Below are 6,078 nucleotides of genomic sequence, written 5' to 3' on the forward strand. Positions count from 1 at the left end.
GCTGTTTGTTTGGAAGCGTGTGCTAACCTTAGGTGCTACCTGCAGAACCGTGAACATTCGGAAGAAATGCTGCTCAATCTGTGCAAGATTACAGACACAGTAATGAAAGACGATTTTTTTTTTGTGCAAGTGTGCCAAACAATCTTTAATTAAAAAAAAAATGCTGATAGTTCTGCTCTTTGTACTTTGTGATTTGAGAGCTATACATTATTTTGTACTGTTGTGAATGTTTTATATGTGAAAAAAGTACATGACTTAGTGCTATTTGGCATACTGTGTTTTGATTTGTTATGTTATGTCCCGCTATGTTAGTGAGGGTTTTTTAAAATGATTTTTGTGATTTACAATAATTTTGCTATTTATATTGTGTATTTTTTATTTGGTAAACAAACGTACTTAGTGCTAATCGACATCCAGCATTTTAATTTATTAATAAATACAATAAAAGTACATAGAGATGTACGTCAAATTGATCGGATTTATCTCGTTTCTGTTAATATTTACTTAGTTTTATCATATACACAGAAGGAATGTGCTAACATATGTGTGTTGGGGACAGGGATGGAGCAGCAAACGTGTCTTCCGATATCAACGAAATGATAATACTACAATGCAGTTTCACTTTGGGGTCTGCTGTACGAATTTCGAAAACTCGGACTCCCTGAAACTCGAACTATTTCGTCGTCCCCTTCAACTTCGAGTTAACGAAGTTCGACTGTATATATATATATATATATATATATATATATATATATATATATATATATATATATGTACATCTTACTCTACTCTAAATGCATGCAAACAAAGTTGCTACAGATACACATAAAACAAGCCTAAACTAAGAGCGTATAAAACGTACTACTAACAATAATAATGTTTAATCCTCTTATTTGACAGACGCCTGTTAGTTGTGCAATATATACTAAACATACATACAAAAAGAAACAAAAAACCCATAACTATTCAGCGAAGTAGATTTTCAAGATATTGCTTCAAGTTTTGTTTCAAGCTCGTAAGTGACGTTTGGTGTCTAATATCAAGTGGAAGTGCATTCCATATCTGTACACCTGGGTAACTGAACTACTTTTTATATAGTTCAATGTGAGACCTTGGTAACTGAAGTGTGTAATTGCCAGTGGATCTTAGATTATGATTTTATTCTGTCGGAGAAAGGATTATTTTCCTAACAATAAACTAGTATGCATAGTCCATCGTTCATTAAAACTAAATTCATTACCAACGGTTACCCAAGTATCTGTCCATTGTTATTTGAATATTGATGGTCATACTGTGGTTAAAAGGCAAACAATTCCAGTAAATGTAAACAAATTTGAGGTGCAAATTTTAAATTTATATATTTTATTTAATTTTGTTTAGAATGTGACGAGAATTCATATGGTCCAGGTTGTGTATTTAAATGTAACAAGAGACATTGTCAGAATACATCAGCCAGCTGTACTCACGTTGACGGGTCGTGTGGAGGAGAGAGAGAGAGAATAACTACAACGAAACCGACTGTACAGGTATGAAAGAATTACAATGGGAATATGTTCATTGTGTCGCAAAAAAAAAAAAAATATGAACGTCAAATATATTTGGCAGGATTATTTTACACTTTTGAAATCTTTTAGGAAATAATAAGGGTGACTAAAGAGGTCTACTAATTAAAATAAACTGTACATTTTATTAAAATATCTTGTTCTCCCTATAAACTATATATATGGTAAAGTGGTGATGTTTTGTGCCCGGAGGTAGTTGGTAACAATTCTGGTTCTGTGTGCCCTGGCGTTGTCATCTTGAAAGCGAAAACGACGGCCATGGCGACGTGCAAATAGCACAACGCGTGCTGCCAAGATGTTGTCTCGGTAGTACAGACCAGTGCACTGATAATGTGCAAAACTGTTCCTCTCGTAACTGTGATGCTACCCCAAACCATAACGGACCCATCTCCAAAACGGTCATGCTGTCTAACGTTTACATCATGGACTCGTTCATTACGTCGACGCCACACTATGTTGCGTCTGTCATGGAAGTCCATTGTGAACATTACTACATCGCCGATTGTCTCAGCGCTGGTGCTTCTGACACCAACGACGTCTTTCAGTAATGTGACGGTCGGTCAAACGTGGAATGACACGAGGGCGCCGTGCATGCAAATGCCACGTGTGTAGCCGATTTGTAATTGTCTGACCACTCACTCTCACATATGTAGTTGTGTGAAGCTGGTCTCTGATCTCCGTGGCACTTTGGGCACAGTTTCTTAAGGCTGACGTACGGATGAAACGATCCTGTTGAGCAATTATCGCCCTTGGTCGACCTGAGCAACCTCGGTCGTCCACATTGTGTGTCTGACGGTATCGTGCCCATAATCTGCTTATCACCGATTGTGGCACGTTCAATGTGTTTGCCACAGCGGTCTGTCTCGTGCCAATCTGTAACATGCTAACGGCACGTGGACACTCGTCATGTGACAGTCGACGCATGTCACAAATGTGTAATTCCAATTAAAAAAAAAAAAAAAAAAGTATTGGTGAAATGGCTAGGGATTACCTGTTCACTTTAATGCATATCTCGCAGTGAACCCCTGTGGCGTTCATATCGACCACATGCAAAACGCCTACACGTGATTGTTGTGTTTTTGCGTTTTTTGTGACAGGTATTGAATAGTCTAACATGGTTCATACTTCATTTCAGTGTATGCAATCGCATCCGCCAGAATTATAAACGCGAAATGGAATATCCCCTAGTTGTTATGGATTGTATATATATATATATATATATATATATATATATATATATATATATATATATATATATATATATATATATATATATATATATATATATACCATCGACGTCCCAAACTGCGTTCACCTAACAACAAAAACACGAATACGATATTTACGGAAATACTATTCTACATTTTTCAGCCACAATACGTGAAACAAAATAAATTGCAATCAAGTAAGGTAAAAAATCAACAATCTGGACGTAAAACAAATCCATTCTAATAAATAAAAGTGAAACACCCTCCGTTAAACAGGAAAGGGTGCGACGTTTCTAACTGCGTTCAGGCGCATGCGTTTTCAAAAAGTATCGTACTGCGCATGTGCGGTTCGTCATTTTCCATTTTTAAGGCAACTACATGAAAAACTATATGTTTCTTAATTATGCACAATTGCCGAACACATAATTTATTAATTTGTTTAAAGGAAAAAGTCTATTTATCAAGCGTTCTGGTCCGGTCCGCGTTTTATCAACACACATCGCTCACACTTGATGTCAATACCTGTGAATAGTTTGTAAAATATAATTTTTTTAATGAATTGATTCGAAATTAACACAATTTATATAGTCAAAATTATTTACAACTGTTATGAATGGATTATGAATACTATTCACTACAATAGAGGCACAGAAATGTAGCATATCTTTTGCAGATCGAATATAATAATTGAAAAGAAATTCTAACAACAGGTGTCTTAAAAATCGTAAAAATTAAATGCTTTGGCCTTGTTGATCTGGCACGTGTGAGGTCATGTGACACGCACCGAATGTTAATTCATCTTTTTTCATTTTAAGTCAATTTCCACGAGTCATGTGGACCCGATATCGGTAATTTTAAGGAATAAACAAAAACGACTGTAAAATTAATGGTTTCAGGGGTTTGTAAAATTTTGTATTTAGATACTTACTTTTCTCAATTTTATTGTTTATAAAAATGTTCGGACGAACGGACGGACATAGAGATAGATAGATAGATATATTAATGAATATATATATATATATATATATATATATATATATATATATATATATATATATATAGACAGACAGACGGACATAGATATAAATAGATAGATAGATAGATAGATAGATAGATAGATAGATAGATAGTTAGATATATAGACAGGTAGATATATAGGTAGACATATAGGTAGATATATTGATAGAGACAGATAGAGAGACAAGAGAGGCAAATACACAGTCAGATAGAGGCAACCAAAAAACATTGCAAAAACGTGGTTTCTTTATCTTCAACCACTATTCCACATGTCAAGCATTATTTAAATATTTATATAATTTCACAGGGTGTGATGATGGACATTATGACCCAGAATGCAATTCCTCCTGCAGTGTCAGACACTGTAAAGCTAATGGTGGAGCATGTGATCTCGTGACTGGTTTATGTAACGGAACATGTGAAGCAGGTTAGCAAGGAGACGACTGCACTCTCAGTAAGTACATAGAAAGAAAGACAGAAAGAAATGTTTTATTTAACGATGCACTCAACACATTTTATGTACGGTTATATGGCGTCAGACATATGGTTAATTACCACATAGATTTGGAGAGGAAACCCGCTGTCGCCACATAGGCTACTCTTTTACGACAGCCAGAAAGGGATCTTTTATTTGCGCTTCCCACAAGCAGTATAGCACAAACCATGGCCTTTGTTGAACCAGTTATGGATCACTGGTCGGTGCAAGTGGTTTACACCTACCCATTGAGCTATGCGGAGGACTCACTCAGGGTTTGGAGTCGGTATTAAAAAAACCATGCCTCGACTGGGATCCGAACCCAGTACCTACCAGCCTGTAGACCGATGGCTAACCACGACGCCACCGAGGCCGGTCCTCAGTAAGTACACAGAGTCATGTTCTAGGTGAGTTACTACAATACTCGGAACATAACTGTTGTGGTTATATTATACTAAGCTTAATGGGGTTTCTTTATATTGTAGTTATACTAAGCGTAATGGGGTTTCTTTAATATAGTAGTTTTTCGTGTATATAACATTATTATTAATTTGCTAATTTATTAGGGCCTGCAGAGTGTATTTGAAAGTGGCAGCCACTGCCAATGTGATTGCTTGGGAGAGTCACAGTTGAGGGCCCAGAGGGCCTGGACATGTTTTAGGAGGTTAGGTGCATTTTTAATTGCATATTTTCAAATATGGCATTTCCAGGCTCTTGACACAATTTGTAAAATAAGTGGGAGTTGAGAAAAGTATTTATACAGTAGTTCTTACTTTATATGCTACTGCATTTATTATACAAAAGGTTTTAAGCAACTTTCTGACATAAAAGTATGCTTGAAATTACTGTAGTTAACTCTTGTAAAACACAGTTGTTCAATATTCTATTTCTTTTCTTTAAATATCTGATCACATAATATATTAATAAACTTTACTCGTTCTTTTCATAATGAATAAGATACCAATATTAATGATATAGGACACAATATTGAAGCACATGCGAATTTGTGTTATTGCAGGCTTTGCGCAAACTTCTCTGCCTGCTGAAAACCCAGGACCAATTATCGCTGGCGTCATCGGTACCGTTATGTTTCTCGTTGTCGTGGCCGTCGTCACCTTTGTATTTCTGGGGTAAATGCTTTTTCAGATGTCAGTTCAAAATATTTCCAATCTACTGTGCCCTGAGAGTAGCTGGTATAAAAGTTAAACATTTTGTTTTCTTTAACAACACCAATAGAGCACATTGCTTAATTAATCATCTGCTATTGGGTGTCAAACATTTGGTAATTTTGGCATAGGTATAAAGGTTAAGTGCAGCCAGTGGGTGGTGCAGAGGTTAATATGTTGGGTTCTAGAAAATGTTCTTCAGAGAATATATGTTAATGTCATTCTGAAGTGCGTTTTGTCATATAGTTTAAGCCTGTCAGTTTATATGTCTTAGTGATGTCCCCCGTCTAGTGAGTTTTATTATAACAATGAGTAAGATATGTTTGGAGTTTGACCCTCTGCTTTAATATCATGACATGTATAGGAATTTTTTTTAGTTTTTGTGTTTTATAAACGCATTAATATTTCTATATATTTACCTTTTGTGACACCCAATAGCTGGGTGTATTTTTGTGCTGGGGTATAGTTAAAGTTTAACTTAAACATCCATTCATTTATTCATTCATTCATTTATTCATTGATTTAAACACAAAACAAAATAGAATAGGGATAACCCCGCTGTGTTTTCCTTTTCGTTTGAGAACACATGTTTTAATTGTGGAATTCTCAACATTTGACCTCCAGTAAAGTTGTTATATGTCCCAGTTGTA

At 35.6% G+C, this 6,078-nt stretch overlaps 1 long non-coding RNA gene across 1 annotated transcript; it reads left to right on the top strand.

Annotated features, from left to right (window-relative positions):
* The first annotated feature begins 1,404 nt into the window (after positions 1-1,404).
* Positions 1,405-5,355, top strand: LOC121387506. The gene is made up of 3 exons (XR_005959832.1): positions 1,405-1,526; positions 4,095-4,241; positions 5,281-5,355. It is a non-coding gene; the product is annotated as an uncharacterized LOC121387506 (long non-coding RNA).
* The last annotated feature ends 723 nt before the right edge of the window (positions 5,356-6,078 follow it).

Source organism: Gigantopelta aegis, chromosome 13 (genome assembly GCF_016097555.1).
Source record: "Gigantopelta aegis isolate Gae_Host chromosome 13, Gae_host_genome, whole genome shotgun sequence".
Taxonomy (NCBI): Eukaryota; Metazoa; Mollusca; class Gastropoda; order Neomphalida; family Peltospiridae; genus Gigantopelta; species Gigantopelta aegis.